We start from the raw sequence: 20,145 nt of genomic DNA, 5'->3' as shown, positions 1-20,145 counted from the left end.
TATTTAAGCACACCTAAAGACAACAAAGATGAGGTCTTTGGCTTATATGCTGACACAGAGCGTGATGGTAGCATCATACATAGAATTGGCAATTTCAGAGTAACATTTATGGGAGATGATATAATTGTATATTCAGAATCTCATCTTGGAGAAAGGGGTGGTTTTGTTAAATATCCTGGCACACCTGGATTGTGGGAACTGATGATTAGGAAGAGACCTGGCAGCTATACAGATGAAGATTATGAGCATTACAAAGAAATATTAATAAAATCAGATGCTCTATACCAGAACAATGATCCCACACAAAAAAGAGTCAAGTCTAGCAGTGGAGCAAAATACAACAATTTAATCAAGCCCATATGGTCACAAATTAAGACAGGCAGTGGAATCAAACAATACAACACCCTGCCTAAAGAATTTGTGTGGGTTGATGATGTCAGGAAACTTGTAGATAGGTTATTGGTGATAGCTGGGGAGGAAAATGCTGGCAACCACAATTTTTACAATGAAAAGTTTGGAATTATGGACATGATAAGCACAAAATTGTCTAATTTTATAGTGAATGACACTAAGGGGATTGGATATCTTATAAAAATTATTAATACTCTACCACCTAAATTTTGGAATATCTCTGAGGGTCGGGGGTTGGTTAATGACATTATAAACAAGCTGCCATTTGAACTACATATTCCAGGCTATCAGTATTGTGGTCCCGGTACAAAATTGGACCATGGATTAAACAGAGGTGATCCTGGTGTTAATCCTCTAGATGCTGCTTGTAGAGACCATGACATAGCATACAACACACATTCTGATCTAGACAAGAGACATGTTGCAGACAAAAAATTAGAAGAGGCTGCATTTGGTAGATTTGTAAGCAAAGATGCTTCTTTGAGTGAGAGAATAGCAGCATTGGGGACCACCATAGCTATGAACACCAAACAAAAACTGGGGTGGGGGCTGTGAATATATATATAATAAACCTAGAATGAAGGCCAAGGGTGTTATGTATCAAATACCTTATGCAGGTCTTAAATCTCTTAAAACTATTGATAGTCTTTTAACCAAAAAGCAGCGCAAGAAAAAAAATTCTTGTATTGCCAAGGGCCATGGTATGAAATTGTTGCTTAGTACTCCCCAATTAAAAAAATTACAGGAATCTAGAAAAAAATCACATGTGGGTGGATTCATATTTACTATCCCGGCCATCTTAGCAGCACTTGGGGCTGTTGGGAGCTTGGCTGGGGGATCAGCTGCTATAGCAAAAACAGTAATAGCTGCCAAGAAAAATAGGGCAGAATTAGATGAATTGAAGCGCCATAACCTGGCCATGGAGAAACAAGGCAAAGGTGTTAAGAGAGCCATGAATAAGTTTAAAAAAACAAGAGCCGCTTACAAACCAAGATATTGAAGCTTTAATCAAGCCACTGGGCATCAAAAATTTTAGAGGTGTGTACATGTCTGATTCTTTACCAGAACAACCACTCAACAAAGAGTGTGGCATTGTTAATTTGGATAAGTACAAAAATCAGGGCACTCACTGGATTTGTTATCTTAAATATTTAAAAGATGAGGCATTTGTGTTTAATTCATTTGGAGGTGTTCCACCTGAAAATTTAGTAAAATATCTAAAATCAGCTAATCTTTTTTACAATAATGCCCGTGTTCAAAACTTCAAAGATGTTAATTGTGGACATTTGTGTTTATCTGTTCTCAGATATATGTCTCAAATAAATAAACCATCAATTGAAAATTTTCAAAAAGCCTTGTGGTATTTAAAACATCATGGGGGTATTCCATCTCACCAGCCAAAATTCAATATTGAAACTCAAATTACATGATGATATAGTGTATCCCAAAACAATAGCTCTCAGAGCATTTTATGGCATGTACTTGATCCCTAATATTACACACCACAACAACAAAATTGCAGTTGGGGGTCAAAATATTGTCATCACTCCAGGGTAATATAATCTGTCCACTCTAAATGCTCAATTACCCAGAGGTATAGTATTAACTCAAAATTCTGTCACTCACAGAGTAGAGATTGTATCTGCTACAGAAGCAGTGGACCTGGGTACTATAGGAGAGCTGTTAGGCTTTGAGAACAACACAAAACTTGAACCGGCCATCAAACACACTGCTGTTAATATACCTAAATTCTTAGCCATAGAGACTCTGAATATTCACTGTAATGTGGCCGAGGGTATGATCACCAAATCAAATGGCATAGGCACTCACAAACAAACTGGCATCATTGCAACATTCAAACCTAATTCTGAATTTATGGAGCCCATCATCTACACTCCATCCCCAACATTATATTTTCCTGTGTGCCATAATAGAATAGATTACATTGAGTTGATGGTCACTAATGAAAAAGAAGAATTAGTTGATTTTGCTGGAGCCACAACAACTGCTATCATAGAGATTAATATTTAAATAAAAATACATACAAAAAAAAATGGAAAATATTGAGAGTTATGAGCTTCAATCATTCCCCCCACACAGGACGACATTTGCAAATTTAAATCAACCCAACACAGAAATTGAGGTTGATCTTGATGTAGGGGATGGCTTTATACACCCCCACAGAGCAGATCTATACATCAAATTTGATGTTGTAAAGCTCGATGGAACAGATTATCCGGCAAATTCAAATATAAGATTGGTAGACAATTTTGTGCCGCATCTGTTCTCTGAAATTGAGATCAGAAAGCATGGTGTTGTTATAAACAGAGTAGATTATCCCGGCATTACCTCCACAGCTTTGGCCACACTAAAATTATCCAAAACCGAGGCTTCTTACTACAAAATAGGTGGATTTGAGGCTGGTGATAAAATTATATCTAAAAGCCACACAGTGCTGTTCCCTATGCGCCTGTTGCCAGGATTCTTCTCAGATTACAAAGATATTATGTGGAAGGGTGGTTTAAGAATCACATTTAGAAGAGCTGCCAATGATAATAATGCTTTGATGAGGTACAGTACATTAAACTCTACAGGGGAAGCTCTGCCCAATACCTTACCTGATGAAGGCAAATGCATTATTCAGACTATGGAACTAAGAATCCCGGTTCTTGAATATGAATCCAGTTATGCTCTTAAATACAAAGCAGATATAATAAAAATTCCACAGATTCCTTTACAATTTTATACATATCAATGTGTACAGAAGCCTGCCACTGGTACTTATTATGAGTTTGATGCTACAAATTCATTCTCCAGTATACAATATGACATGCCGGATTTTGTGGTGGTACTGTTTCAAACTGGAAGACACAATAATCAGGAAAAAAATTCAAGTAGATTTGATAACTGCAACATCAAGAACATATATCTTAAAAATGGCAGAAATGAGGTGTTCCCCAGAGAAAATTATAATTTAGACATGTCCAAGGATGATTTCCTTAAATTATATGAAGCATTTACAGCATACAAAAGGGTCACTACTGGCAATACTGACATGTATTACACACCAGATGAATTCAAAGCACAGAGACCCATGTTTGTCATCAACACTTCAAAAAGGAAACAAGTTGTGGTTAATGACAGGACAAACATTAAAATTATCTGTGAATTCCACAATACACTCCCTGATGACACCATATGTAGTGTTATTCTTATAGGTGAAAAATCATATGTTTATGATGTAAGAAATGAGAGAGTCACAGAGCAATTCTAGAAGATTTTTGCACAATGCATTGTCTTAGTACTAGATATGCAAGTTGAGGCTGGTGTCCAATTAAAATATTGAGCATATTCCAGGTAACATATTAACATAACAGCAACAAGTATTTAAGCATATAATACATTATATTATTGTGTAAGCAAAAGCTCTTATGAGCATTTTTGCCCTAGTTTTAAGTGTAGTCAAAACAATATCAAGGGGGGCATATTTTTGACAAGTTTATGGACAACAAACTGAGAGATGTAGCTTTTACACACATGGGCAAATCTGTCTGAGGGGGATTCTTCTTTTCTACACTAGAATTCAGGATTCTTGGGATTTAAATATGTACACACATGGCCGATTGGGCTATATGCCCCCTCTTGACATAGTTTTAAGTGTAGGCAAATCGGGGCATATGACCTCTTCTTTTCTACACTAGGATTCAAAATTCTTAGAATTAAGAGCATATCACACTTGAAGAATTGGGGAATAAGAGCATCTTGGCATAATTTTAAGTGTAGGCAAATCGGGCTGTTTAATCATAAGAGCCCTTCTTTTCTACGCTATAAGTGGGCTCATTATAGTACAAAACACACTACTCGGCTACTACTACTACAACTACTACTACTACTACTACTACTACTACTAATCGTTTATTTTAAGTGTTGAGCACAGTATGAAACCTAATACAGCACTAAGTCAAATACAAAAGTACAAAGTTACACGAATAAAATAGAATAACATAATATAACAAGTTATCATATTTACACTTCAGTTTACAGTTTTCAACGAGATCTATTATATCTCTGATACTAATAATTGTTTATTGTTATATAATATTGTGCAATTAACTGTGTATTGTTCTAATAATTATAATAATAATCATATTTATTTAAGTGATGATAACGAATAAACAACCAGGTATATCACTATATTATTCAAAAAATATTCACTTTCAACTTGGAAAGTTAATATCTTCTCTACAAAATTTATCCTTTTCATTTTTCTTCTTTCTTCTAAGGTAAACATATTCAACTGTGTTAACCATTCAGAGTAATGTTGGTCATAGTATTTTTTTTTAAACTTTGTGCATAATAACCTGATAAAAATTTTTGAATTGATTCAACTTTTTGAAGGTGACTGGTTGCAGTTAGAAACCATAATTCATTTGCATATTCAAGAATAGGACGAACTATCGTTTTATACAGGAATATTAAGGTATCATCCTTTTTAAAAACTTTCCATGAGAAAAATATATAACCAAGCATTCTCTTTGCTGTTTTGCAAATTTCTGAAATGTGCTCATCAAATATGAGAGAGGAGTCTTTTAATATTCCTAAGTCTTTATGACTGTCGCACACTTGGATTTTATTTTGATAAATAAAATAGTTGGAGACTATATGATGAACTTTCTTAGTATATCTTAAAACTTTACACTTTTTCAACATAATTTCCATTTCATTAATCTTGCACCAATATGTCATTCTATCGAGATCAGCCTGAAGTTGAGCGACATCATTATTTGTTAAAATACTCTTAAAAATTTGTACATCATCTACATATAGGAAACATGTGCTAGATTAAAACATAATGTAACATCATTGATAAAAGCAGCGAACAGAATTGGGACAAGTGGCGACCCTTGAGGTACTCCATAAGACCCTCATGGAGTAGTAATGCTCCTTTACACTAGAATATTCTTTTTTAACATCTTTCCTTAATTGGGTTGGTTGGTTGGTTGATTTGTTGTTTTAAGTCCACTTTATGCACAGTAAGGCTAATTGGAACTGGACCTACAGTTTATAGTAGGATCCGAACCACTTGTGCCTCCACTGGGTATCGAACCCGGGACCCCTTGATTACAAGGCGACGACGCTACCACTGCGCCATCGGGGACTTAATTGGGATACTGTAATATTCACACTTATTTGTAAGTTTAAATTCATCACGATACCTTCTCTTTTTATTGATCATTCTCTTTAGTTTCCTTGTCATCCAAGGCAGTTGATTGTTTGTTCTTTTAACGTTTGAAGGAATATTGTTCTTTAATATTGCATACACATTTCTAGTCAGTTCCATAACAGATTGTTGTACATCATTAGATATTTCAACCATATATGGTAAATGTAACAGTTCATTATAAACATTCACATAATCACCTCTGGCGAAATTAAGACATCTATAAATATTATTTTCCCTTGTATCTGTATTGTCTTTTTTAGACCTATCCAATTCAAAATAAAATCAGAACGGTGGATGAAACTTATCAATTTTAGCTAAAGGATGTTCATTAAAACTAATGTTACAAGTGGAAATGTTAGTGAGTAGAAGATCTAAAATATTAAAAGGCAGTGAAGGGTCATACGATACATTGTGCTGAATTAGATTTGAAAGTGTTGCGATTTCAACATTTTTTTCAGCCTTCCTTTTAACATAATAATTAGAGCAATACAAATTTCCAGTACCCCAGTCAATTCCACCAGCATTAAAATCTCCAACTAAAATTATTTTATTGTGTTTCATTAACATCTCTTGAACTACCCAATCAAAGTAGTTTGCAAACAAGTCACAGTTTAAATCAGGTGGCAAGTAATGCAATCCTATTATGGTTGGATCAGAATTATTAGACAGTAATTTTACCCAAATTACATCCAATTCTGTAAAAGTTGATTCCAAAATCATAAACTGAACCTTGTTTTTAATAAATAAAAGACAACCACCAACACCAGATTTCTGTTTGTTTAAATCCAGATTTCTATCTTTGCTTAGCACCCTGTACATAGGATCTAAATCTATAAAATAATCTCTATCTTGATAATAATAATACTATTCATAGTACTAATTCTGGTCCCGTGTTCGAATCGCAGCTTGGGCATGATGGATGTTTGTTAGTGTTCATTCATCAATTTAACCATATCATCACTCATCCCCATCTTCGCAAATTAGCCAAAAGTAGCACAAGAAGCGAAGTAAAATAAAGCAAATCAATAATAACAATAACAAGAATAGCTTTAAGATTATGAAAATAATAATAATAATTATTAGCATAATTATTATTAAAATTATTATTATTGGTACATTTATCCTGGTACTTGCCCCCCAGACAAAAATTCGTGTTTGCGCCTCTGAGAGAGAGAGAGAGAGAGAAGTGTGGGGAAGGAAAATGGAATTCAATACACTATTGGTATGTTTTCCTATCTTTAAAATTCAACACGCATGTAAAATTCATCTTGTGTAGAGACACAGGAACAAATTCACGAAAATGATATGTACAGCTAACCAAAACGAAAATACGTATTATCACTTAATGTCTATTAATACTGTAACGTCACTATGCTGCCGCACAAGACTTCGAAAATGGCATTTGCTATTCGTAACAGACATGTAGTATCATTTTACGAAAAATACTTTTGTGAATCCATTACCACTGCAACGCACACAAAACAATCCTAAGTTATTCTCCCTTGAATACAGCATCAGAAACGGTACTGCATATCGGAACGTCTGTATGATACCAGCTATGAGTAACGTTATTGCTTTGAAGCAAGGAGTGTAACATTTTTACAGTCGTGACCTGAATTAAGTTACTGGTTAATTGTAACGTTACCATCAATTTGCACATACACTACAGTTACTAGTCAATACGTGACAAACCCCTTTCTTACCGTAAACTTACTGGTTACCTGCAATGAATGTAACGTTAAAGCGTCACGTAACGACCTACTCCTTTACAGATCAGTTATGGTTCGGTACCGCTATGCACACCTGTAACGTAATGTTTCATATACCTGAGGTAACGTTTCTGTTCACGAAAAAAGTTACTCTTTTTCTGGTAGTAAAGTAACGGAAACCGTAATTGAAATACCGCTTCATTTCGGTACGTTACGACTCCCTATATTCATGCGACGTTCAGGCGAACATCTTTAAATGTCCCGCACGCACAGATCCACAGAAACTAACTTCACTTCTTTTAGTTGACTCATTTTTGCTATCAAAACTGTCGTTCTGTTCAAGTGTCTACAATGACGGCTTCTCTTTTTCATGTTCAGAAAAACACAATTGTAATAACTCATTGTTGAATGGCTACATTTATGTAAACACTAGATGCAACGCCACTATTGTTTGAATGTAACAATGTTGTTTACCTTGCGCTCCAAGGTGGAAGATCAAAGTAATTAAGGGCGATATATTTGAAATCTTGTTTGGAACATATGGTCCCCGTAAAATGCACATGTACTTTTTTAACCTTCATTGTATTCTACATCAAAACATAATTTGAACTTCTTTTCCTTGTGTGTGACTGCCACACAAGGGTAACACATGAAAGTTTCATGAAAAATTTTCTAATTTTCTGCGTGTAGTTTAGTTTTTCTGAATTATTTTATACATATGTCGCATGCATTTTGGGAGCTATTGTGTGCTTCTGGGTGGGCTTAGTCCCCCTAGCTCCTACCCAACTACGCCCATGGTCATGCTGGTTTTAGTTAGAAATTGTTTCACACTCAAGGCTTTGTTCGCTGGCGCGTTGTCATGGTGAAGCCACCACTCCCCAATTTGCCGATTTTATACAGATTTTATTCAACGGAGGAGAGATATATGTGTAACGTGGTAACACCGCACAAACTGACTCGCAGTGATATCATTCAGTTTCCACGGATCAACGCATAGATTAATGCACAACTGCATAAGCTAAATTATGGTGTAACTCGTTTTTTTGTAAGCCTACTGATTAACTTAATTGGAGTCCAAACTCGAGAGTCTATAATTTTTAATCTGACAGTAGGTATTTTATTCTATTTTATGAAAATATTGATTCTCACAGTAATTTTTTCTCTCATATTGGCACTGCTACAAACTGTAGGACAAAGAACGCAGAACGGTACAATTAGTCACGTATTTACTGCAATAGACACGCGTAGTTCTTCCACTTCAGACTGCCTTAGGCGGAACATAATGCGTCACAACATTCCAATGCAAACGCGTTACTCTTTTTATTAACTTCATACCCCATCGCTCCTATTGTTTCAGATGGCATGCGTTACTATCTAAATAATGTGAGGTCTATTTACATCAGAGTTTGTTATGAATTCAAGTTAATGCAGAGCGAATCTTACAGGATTGAACTTGACACAATTGAAATATACGCCAACCAAGAACAAGAGAAGGGATCATGGGGATCGGGAGGGGGGGGGACAGTTCCTTGAACCCCTTCTGGAAATTCATTTCAAGTTACAAAAAAGCAGAAAGAGTTTTGAGGTTTGTAATGCCATATTTCTAATATATAATGTTTTGTCGTTGATTTAAAGAACCCACGGAGAAAACATTTTTTTTCAAATTAAGCTGTTCCCATTCACCATCATTATTTCCAATTCTACTTCATTCTTGCCATGAAACCATACAAAAACATGTCAAATATTTCCATGGCTCAAGCAAACTCCTCACACCCTATGAATTTCAGTTTCAAGACCTAGAAAACTGCAATGAACTTCTCTACATGAAGTATGACAGTGTTTGGTTTACTGTTCTAAAGATAAGACTATATGATAACTCAGCGTTGGTTTACTTTAAGAAAGATGATGTTCTCAGTGAATTGAAACAAATATTATGGCACAGAATTTGAGAGTGTAAGTTTAATTGTTGTGGGAGTAGTTGCCAAGTTTTCATTCTCATTCTTAAAGTAATATGTACAAAAAGGCTTAATCTTGAGTTATTTAAGTAATAATAATAATAATAATAATAATAATAATAATAATTTAAACTGGTCCAAAACACCTGGAGGATTTTACAATTTACTGAGGATAAAATTCTCCTTGAAGTGAACATACATTGCCATGGAGAAGGTGCTGAAAAAACATTTTTATTATATAATTTATTCGTCCAGTTCTTGAACGGAAGAACCTAAGGTAAATGTTTCATGGCTTTAAAATACAATGCATTCTCTGACAATGGCAACTGTAAACAGTTGCAACGAACTGCATGTCTGCAATAAAGAGGCTGAAGAGGTGGGTGTTCTCATATGTTGCTCTCGGTAAGATGCATAGTTGGAGGTTTCAGGCTTCAAACAAAATGGCAGTAAGACAATCAACACCAGCATTAGTTATGGTCATTCCTTAAAACAAGTAGGATATAAGAAAAAAATGAATGAAAACCGTGAGGGCTACTAATACTATACAGTCCTCACAAAAAATTGGAATATTATATTAGGCAATGGGTGATAGGCATGGCCTTGGAATACAACTACACCTGATATCTGTCTGTCTACTGGACGTTCTCGTGATTTTGCTGATATATGCTACCGTGCCTATCACCTATTGCCTAATATAACAATATCCCAAACTTTCTGTGAGGATCGTATATCACTACATATTTTTTATAGCATGCAGGGAAACATTGATAAATGCCATTAGCTTTGAAAAAATTGAAAGGATCGATTTAATTTTGTGTTGTGTGATTTCCTACCATATAATCATGATGAGGGTGAGCAGCAAATGCAATATCTATTCGCACAGACCACTGACGTACGCAGGATTTCTTTTTGAGGTGCGGGTTGCATACTCAATATGATATTTCATATTTGTAGAATTTTTCTCTCTCAAAATGGCAACGGAGGTATTTTAAGGAGGCTTTGCATTTGCCGGTCTGATTTTTCCCAGAGTTCTTCACTGCTTTCCTTTAAAAATGTTGTTTTTTCTAAAAATTTCGGAGGGGGCCGTAGCCCCTTCAGCCCCCTCTGAGTACGCCAGTGCAATGACATTTTGGCCTGCTTCCGGCTAAAGTTTGTTTTTTATTTTTTATTGTATAATCGGAAGTCTCATTTCATTATGTACATAATGTAATTTTCAATCGAGCATACAGAACGAAAATATAGTTGTTTTCATTATTATTCAAATATTTGCCACTGGTTTTCCCATAACTGCTTTCCTGTTGCCAAAAGTGGCAGAGACCTATGTAAAATATTATTCTGTTCCTTTTATCCCTCATCTATTTGGAATCCTCATACAGCAAAATTAAATTTATAGTTGTTGTGTTTTGCATTCGCTATTTTACCGTAAATAGCAGATACAAATGAACATCAAGTGCTCTAGGAGGAATTTTAAACTATTATGATTTTTCAGAATTTGCATGATTCTTGTCTCGAAGAGAATTTTTTTTATTAGTCGTAGCTTATAAGTGAGCGGATCAGACGAAAAGCGCCCTCCCAGCATTCCCTGCGTTGCCATGGGAACGGCATGACGTGATCATGTAACGTCACGCACTCTGTAATACTAGCGCTACACGGCTGTTCGTAAACTCCAGCCGAGTCGGACGAAGCCGGCTACATCTGTACGTAAACTCAATCCAAGAACGGCTAGCTCCGCCCACTTCCGGTTCCGTGACGTCACGGTGACGTATCCGGCTTACTACGCTGGTCTAGTGAACGTCACTTCCGGCGCTGTTGCCATAGCAACAGTATACCTGGCAATATACAACGCGTTGTCCGTACTTTCCCCATGCAGTTATAATTGGAAACGGACCGCAAGGGATATCTTTTGGTCTTAGTGACAGGGTTTTTCAACGAACATGGTAATATGTATCTTACACCATTGTAAAGATGAGATTCAGAAGAATACGTACATAAAATGCAGGTTGCTTACAGGTGACAAGTTAAAGAAAAAATGGAAGAACAAAAGCAGGCACTTTCCATGAAAGTGACCGGCAACTTACGATTTCTTCGGTTTCCGCTACACAGGCTTGTTGATGGGAAAATAAACGTAAGTCGCATGGTTCTTTGTCTGTGGTCAGATATGTCTTATTGCTATGCGTATGATTACAATCATTGTGCACATTAGGCATATTTCGTGCCTTTGCACTAATGGGTATTCAAAAAGTGCAATGCATTTTCTCGATCGGAAGAATACATATGTGTAGTACATAGTCATGGACGTCGAAAGGAATTCTTGTAGGGGTAGTCAGGCCATTGATATATTTTAATAGTAGTAGTAGTAATATTTAGAGTGTCTAAAGCGATTTCAGTCAATAGCCGGAACAGCAACCACAAATGAATAGGGACGAGTATTGCTACTACTAATATCAACAACAATAATACTTGCATATGAAGATAACAATGGTTTATTATTATTATTATTGATTGGTTGATTTGGTGTTTTAAGTCCAGTTTATGCACAGCAAGGCTAATCGGGACTGGACCTACAGTTTACATTGTAATCCGAACCATTATGTACCTCCACCGTATTATTATTATTATTGCATCCAAAGTAAATGTGTAAACTCAAGGTGTATCACGTCTGTTATTTTAGGAAATTAGGTTCGCATTTACATCTTAAACGAATGTCACTTTCCAAAATATATTATGTTCTTGAATTTCCAGAAATTCTGAATAATCGTAACTCCTAAATAAGCGATTTCTAACCGAAAATATTTTACTCCCAATTATAGATTATGAGGAATTGAGATAATACGAAAGAAATCTTTCCCGCTTCTTGGAAATTCAAACCTTTTTCGAGTTATGCATATCGCTGTGTGCATTAAGGACTATTGAACGAAAGATTGAACATGTGATAAATGCAGTGGCGTAAATAACACCCCCGCGGTGCGCGGGTGGTGTCGCAGTAAGAATGATAAACTAAGAAAGACCGATAGTTCACTTTCGGCGTTAAAATATATTTTCAACCGAACATATTATATTTTATGCCCCTAACTGAAAACAGAAAATGTTAATCACAAGTAGAAAGTGGATTACCAGATTAGAAAACAAAACTTTATTAGCTGAATGGTTTACGTAGCCGAAAGGTAGACGACAGGCAAGAGTACACACTGGCAACGCTAATTTTCACCCTACTTACAATTTTTACCAAACGGAAAAGAGAAGTTTTAAAAAAAATCTTCATCGACGAAATGATTTTCCAAGTTAAAATTCATCAAAAATTACTTGAGAAGCACAATGTCAGGAGTGAGAGCGATCGAGCTCGAAAACTAGCAAACAAGAATTTGCTTCCATGAAAAAATGCAGAGGACTGCTTATGATCATTTGACAATATCGTAATTTTTGTAATAACAGTCTGTTTTCATATATAATATAATATAATTATCATATATAATTTTTTACAGCTTCTCTGTTGTCTTAACCTTTCGTATCAGTTTTTACATTGATTCAAATTACATGTATGCATTTTCATGTTTTTATATACCTAATATAAATGTGGGCGTGAATTAATATTTTAGAAAATAAATATATTTGTATATTTTTAGACGAGTATGGGGGCACAACTGAAAGTTGCTCGGGGAGGGGGGGGGGCGCAGAGCATGTTAGTTACGCTACTGGATACAATCCTGGCGCCTGGAGCCTACTGATCGACCTGAAGGTGTTTTCAGCTTGGCAGCCCATTATTAATTACAACAAATTGTTTTCATTCTAATATTTTTGCATAAAAGAACATGATAAAGTGATAAGTTGAAAGAATAACAAGATAATGATGGACAGAGGAAAGGGCACATGTTGTGTTCAACTCTTTTGTCCACGTAATAGGCTCGTAACAAAGAAATATAGAGGCTACATTGGTTATGTAAAATATTTAATCTGGTTTACGTAAATATAAAGAAAGCAGCGGCGGCGATTGGGTTCCAAAACCGGGGGGGGGGGGGGCAAGGTGTCATAACTGGGAGGCAAAAACAGTATATTTCCCTTTGTAGATAAGATTTAACATAGAGAGGGGGCAAAAGTGGGCGATAAAGTGGGGGAATTGCCCCCTCGCCCCCCCTAATTGCCGCCACTGAAAGAAAGATAATAAACATCTCTTCGCACATACACAAAGCTATTGCAAAATTTTCGAAGAAGTGCTAGTCACAACACGTGCGACATCTAAGTATCGCTTTCCTTAACATCATATTCTTTCCTTCATGCTTGCTTTCACCCTTACTTTGACGACTCCTTCTTATCTTGTGTATCTGAAACTACGAAAGTGGTTCTCCTTACATGCTAACCCTCCCTCCTTCATTGTTTCCGGCTCATCTTTCCAAAACCTCAGCAAAGCTCTATAGCCAACTCCGTGTTACCGACCTTAGCAACGACCGTAGCAACCGGTTGTTTATTGCCAATATGGCCGCACCCATGCGCGGGACCAGCAGACGACTTGACCAGCGTCTTGGCTCGTAAGATTTGTAAGCCGTTCTCGATGCGACTGAGTTGGCTGACTGCAGACGAAAACTAGCAGAAAGCTCGACGCGACAGCTTTCAATGGCCGGCAACCGTTTATTTGATGCCTTCGTAAGTCAGAAAGGCAGCTGAAGGAAAAGATGTAGCTAATATTATCTTATCAGTCTTTCCGTAGATGTATATATATGGGGAAAATATGCAAAAACTGGTATCCGAAGAGAGAAAAGTATAAAACAATGAAAAGTAGTTTTTGATCTGAACTGTAATGAAATACGTATTTTTGAAACCATTTAATTTACCATAATTCAACGTTATTAGTTGGTGTTAACACACGGTATACTAAACTAAATTCACCAACCAATAAAATACTACAAAATAATTATTTTTGATGTGTAGGCATACAGTTTATTCATTTCTTCGGTTATTTTTTGTGTCAATTTCTAAATCTTGTCAAAATATTCTATTAATTTATATTAACGTAGCCGAGCTTTATATAGAGGTGAGATTTAGTGCCATTTACACCTAATACTACTTCCAAAGAAAGTTAACTGCTTTTAAACATGCTCAAGAGTCAAGCAGACGAGACGATCCACCACGCCATAATCCATGCTGTTCGTAAACTGCAGCGTGGAACAGCTTGGCTAGTGACGTCGACATGACGTTTAGTGTGACGTATGCGTAATCCACTCGTAAGATCTGCGCTGAGTTGGCTGGAGTTTACGAACAGCCGTTACCGCGGGAGAGTGAGAAGCATTACAAATCACGTGACGAGCGTGTAGCAGACGACAAAAAAATTTTCACGGGAGTAATAGAAAGGTACCCCCGTCTGTACTCATTTGTAGTCTGTGGCAGAAAGCTTCTAATTTTTACAGTTAACAGCCGATATAATGTTCCAATAACCAAAGTAAAAATTCTAAGATCGAAAAATTGAGTGTAAAATACAAGAACAAGATATATTCTACCATTCAATTTACTGGCGTACGCAAAATATTTTTCGGGGAGAGAGGATTAGACATATAAATTTGATAGTGTGTAGATGCGTTCAGTGGTGCATTAGGGAGGCTGTACCAAATTCAATCATATATACAACCTCTGACAATAAAGTTCGGTGAATGATCCTGAATATCGAAAGTAGACGAATTCTTAATGAAACCTACCTTACTGTCCTTCGAAGTAGTCCCCTCCCATGGCTATGCACCGTTGAGAACGGCTGTACATGTCCTTGAAACTTTTAGAAAAGTCTTCTTTCGGGATGGTGTTCAAGACCCTCGTCACGTTCCATTGGATGTCCGGAATATCCTCAAATATCTGACTTTTCAAAGCCATTTTGAGGCATGGGAAGAGAAAGAAATCTGGAGGATTCAGATCCAAATTTCTTGCAATGCATTGCTACAGGGGATGACAACTGGTGTGTGAGGTACGACCCTGAAAAGAAACGCCAATGCATGGAATGGTGTTCTCCAGCATCACTCCGTCGGAAGAAGGTCAAGGCGTAAAAATCACGCATCAAGACGATGCTTATCACTTTCTTTGACAGTGATGGCATCATCCACAAGGAATTCCTGCCGGAGGGAACAACAATTTTTCCAAGGATCTCGAAATTTCTGCTTTCACATGTTAATGAAAGTTTAACAAGATATGATAACTTTAAACGTCACGAAATCTAATTCCAATAGAATACGATCGTATTCCTCATGTTGCTGTGAATGTTCACCATTAATCTGGCAAAAAAGAAAGTAACGAAGATTTTCCGTGTTCCCTTGAGCAGATACAGGGTGACAATTAATGAACTATATGAAATAAAACGGAAATTAGTGACAAACCACCTAGTACGCAAACTGTATTGCACATGTAAACGGCACTACAGACATATCTGGCGATGATGGGGGGGGGGGTGGGCAGACGAACAGCAAAATTCTGCATGACCCGCTGAAGTGTCGACACATCGATGACCTCCTGAATAGCAGTTTTCAGCTCGGCAATGGTTTTGAGGTAATTTCTGTACACCTTGTCCTTAACATAGCCCAGAGCCAGAATGCGGTCCCCAAAATACACCTCCAGGACATTTTCACTTGCAAATGGCCGACATCAACACGTTGCGTGCGCATACGCATACGAATTCCCATCATGTCCTGTGGCCAGCCACGCAGTTTGGACGTCATCACGTGAACCGTTCAGAAATTATGACGGTTTTATTTCATATAGTTCATTAATTGCCACCCTGTATAAGGCACGTGCTTGTAGCAAGCAACTCCTACGATCAGTGACCTTCACTGACAGAGTGACTCGCAGCAGGCCAGCGGTCGTTCCAGTGTGCGTATAAAACAGGTATTTTATTTCGTTTGTTCCAATCCACAATTATATCAAGCTAACATTCTAATGTTTTCGTAAAATATGTAGTAAAAAAGTTGTATACATTATGGTCTTTCTCCAGTGTGTTTTTGACTGCTATTTACACGCGGGCGATGGGGGTGTTGTAAACATTTCTGAACCCAAAAGTCGAGCACGAAGTAAGTCATGTACGCATTGGAGGTAATAACAAAGGAACAGAAGTTGAAGGAAATGCTGGGATAAATTATATTAGAAATTGAGTAAAAACAGTTTTCATCAGGTCACTCTTCAGCGAAACGTAGAACATATTGTCTCAAAATGTTGGATATGAACGCATTTGCAGTAAATATAATAGGTTACTAAGACATATTAGCATATAACGAGAATATGACACATCTTCAGCTCAAAACGTAATGCTCAAGTGAATTGTTGAGTTCAAAATTCCCTAACTGCTAATTAATAGCGCGGCAGTATGTGATTTCAACTTGTGTATGCAAGACGGAACGTTTTTCATCTAGACGGGGTCAGGAAGGGAAAACAATCCATGAATTCGGGAAGGAAATAGTTCACAATTTTGTAAACAAAGTCTGGAAGTTCTTGCTTATTGAAATGTAAAAAGACTACTATATACTGGGAGAAACCAAAATTGTGTGCCTTATTTCTCCAAGGATTGTTTATGTAATTTCTGGAATGAATCTTGTTACTTCGAACAAATTGCAGACACTCTATAAAACTTCACAAACTAAACATTTTTATGCATATATCCGAACTCTCTTGATCTAGAAAATCAGGAAGTAATTTCTGAGCTCGTATTGATTTTTTTTTCAAACATCAAGTACCAATCGTGCACACTCTCTCTTTTAAGCATACTTCTCCGAGGAACCACGTTAGCTCAGACTTCCCTCAGATTTTCCGTTTCTCCATCTAATTTGAAGTTTCGTGGTGCCCAAAATATAAGACATTTGTGATGTGTTTCTATTCCTTCCGGAGGCAAACAAATCCCTAAACTTTAAGCCACGTACGGAAATAAGAATGCTTCTTATAGTCCCTTTTCATTTTGTTATTTAGCGTCGTTTTTTCTGTCACCTTTTGCTAATCGCGACGAAATTCATGAACATTCATACCCAGGGCGGGTTTCGAACCCAGGACATCAGACATCATAGCGCACTGTGCTAACCAGTCCGTCACGTACGGAATTCTTTTAGCCCTACTCATTCCACAAATTCTTTCCCTATCTTTAATTACTCACGAAACACAAAGAACAATCTAAATAAACAGGTGCCAGTTTACACTCTAACCGTCAAAAAACGTATGCATGTGCAAATGCAATATAGTATTTTTTTAGGGAGTTGTGATTTATTTTTGTATATTAAAGAAATACATTAGTCATACAATGACGGAAGTAGAGGAACAACTCGAATGAAACACTCATGCCTTATGGAGAATTCGCATTTCTTGCCGAACAAGGTTCCGAGTTCGAGTCCAGACCAAATTGGGTTCATTGTGTATGTTGATTCATGTGTTTAATGTAATAATAAATTGTCGTCATGAATAATTAAACTACAGAGGAAGAAAACTGAGGCAATTACTAATAAAAACAATAACAAAGCAAATTTGATCTTAAAGCCCTGGCTTTGCGCTACATATTCCATCACGGGGACTTGCACTCTACGTAGGTGTAGACACGCTTCGTACAATTTGATGATATCACGATTACATAATAGATGGGCATGAATCATGCAGCCACTTAACTGGATCCCACCGCAAAATTATTATTTTATTACTAAATTCTAAATTAGGATGATATCACATAGTTTACCTATTCATAATGTACGCCGCTTTGGTGTACTTCGTGGATTGTTTCGTTGGCGGGTTGTTTTAATTAATGTTGCATTAATCGATATCAGGTTAATCGAGGCAGGGAATGTGGAGGGAAAATAACAATGAAGCAGAACGAGGGGCCCTTGGTTCCCGATTAAAGAAACTCCTTCTACACGCAACTCAGTCGCTGTGTGAAATCGCTGAAAATGTGATTTATTAATTTCTTAATTTTGCTTATTTTATATTGCTTTTCTAGCACTTGCGTCAACTAAGGCGATGAAGATGATTAATGAAGTTATGAAATGAATGATAGGACATGATGCTCCAAGCCTTACACAAAATTCTAAGTTAGGACTAATGAATATCGATTCGTCTTATCAATTGTCAAGTAGTTGTTTTTAACTCTAGTCTTTCTAACGGTCAAATATTGAGTAACAGGTAATTAATCTAATTGCCCGTTATTAAGAATTAATTACGATTGGTAATATTAAAATCCGTCTCGAATACAGGTGTCTAGCGACTGTCTTAGCCAACACTAACTTGCTCAACCACCGTTTTTCGCCCGAATTCGGATTTACATGCACTCTTATGGGGAATAGCAGGAAAAGAGCAACTTCTAAACCAATGGACCGAATTGGATGAGATTTTAACCAGCGGAAGACCACATCATGAAAGTACTGATTCCAAGATTTGAGCCTAATCAGAACAGAAATACGGGAATTATGAATTATTAAAGAGTCATCGCTGGATTCAATGGGAGACGGTATCCTGGTGAGTTGGCCTTACTGAACGTGTCGAATACAATAGCCGAGGATTTAACCTAATCTCTGCACGAGGGGCTGCTACCAGAGGTTAAGGACCGGAGTGAGCGTTGACCAGGATAGGAGGACAACGGTCAAAGCACCAGAAACAATAAATGAATATCTAAACACTGAGGCTAGAGCGTCACTTTGTTTAAATCTGGAATAAAAGGGATGATTCGGAATAGCGAAAAAACAGTTTGCCTACAATCGCCACCGGAGGTGAGCTACGTGCTACCTAGCTCGGAGCCGCGATCAGACCCGTGGTCTGGATTTGTCTTTTCCTCGAGTGAGTGTTTTAGAGCCATGGAGTAGAGCAGAGTAGACCCAGGGGGGTCGTTTCCCCCTCGCCGTCAACGCATTCGTGCACATACGTGTGGTATGTGAGAATAACGCCAGACACGCCCACCTGTGTCAATCGTCCGAAACAACGTCCTAAGTTAGCAGAAGTTAATAACATTTAATATCCACGTGTGTCCATGGGAAACCGCGAGAAGTGAACGAGTGAAGCCAGGATCCGATGATGCCATACGGAACTGCCGGGAGATCCATTTTCGCCAACCAGGATGACCGCAAAGTGCAACAATGGAGTGCAGACGTCTTCCAATACTGTAGGACCACTTTCACCCTACCCAGGTCAGAGGGAATGCAGCGAAGGTAAGATCCAACCATGTGCGTGTGTGAGAGAGATGACGCCAATCTACCGCGAATCTGCGTAAATCAAATCATTGCATAACTTAAATCAGTGCTTGGACATAACTAGGCATTGGTATTCCGGCGGACAATCAATGTTGTAGATCAGAGTTTATGTTAACAGCAAACAAAAGTTCATTGAAATATATTTATACCTTCAGAAAAGATAAAAGGGGTTCGCACAAGGAACAATTATTCACTTATACTTAAAATCCTAAACGGTAAATTGTAAACGGCAATGTAGCCAAGAAATAGCATGAGTACAGTCAAAATATTAATTAATCTAACCTTTGTAATTATCATATTGTCGCAATATGCCATGGAATGAGTGTATGAATGTGAGATCGAGTTAAAGAGGGCAAGATGTACTGTGTATTTATCTGTGCTTTAATATATGTGTATATTCAGAACCACCGTAGTATTATGTAACGTCATTTCAGGTACTTAAATCAAATCCTCCTAGGTTTATTCTCGGTAACTCCGACTGTAGGCACTTATCCTGACCGTATTATAATTCATGTAATGTTTAACCCGCGTGACAGGTGTCACGGGAGAGATTCTGCGTTGTTGTGTTGCTCAGTTCTTTTGAGTCGAGTTAATTAGTTAATTTTTCAGCGCATAACATCTTTTTCAAGGAATTCTGAAATGACAGCATGTGTTGCGCGATGATGATT

At 37.2% G+C, this 20,145-nt stretch overlaps 1 protein-coding gene across 1 annotated transcript in view; it reads right to left on the bottom strand.

The window, feature by feature from the left end:
- Positions 1-20,145, bottom strand: part of LOC145983675 (uncharacterized) — a 101,524-nt gene that overhangs the window by 9,173 nt on the left and 72,206 nt on the right. The window lies entirely within an intron of this gene.

This window comes from Lepisma saccharinum, chromosome 2 (assembly GCF_977018435.1).
Source record: "Lepisma saccharinum chromosome 2, izLepSacc3.1, whole genome shotgun sequence".
In the NCBI taxonomy this organism is placed as follows: Eukaryota; Metazoa; Arthropoda; class Insecta; order Zygentoma; family Lepismatidae; genus Lepisma; species Lepisma saccharinum.
This window is presented reverse-complemented; position numbering and strand designations above follow the sequence as displayed.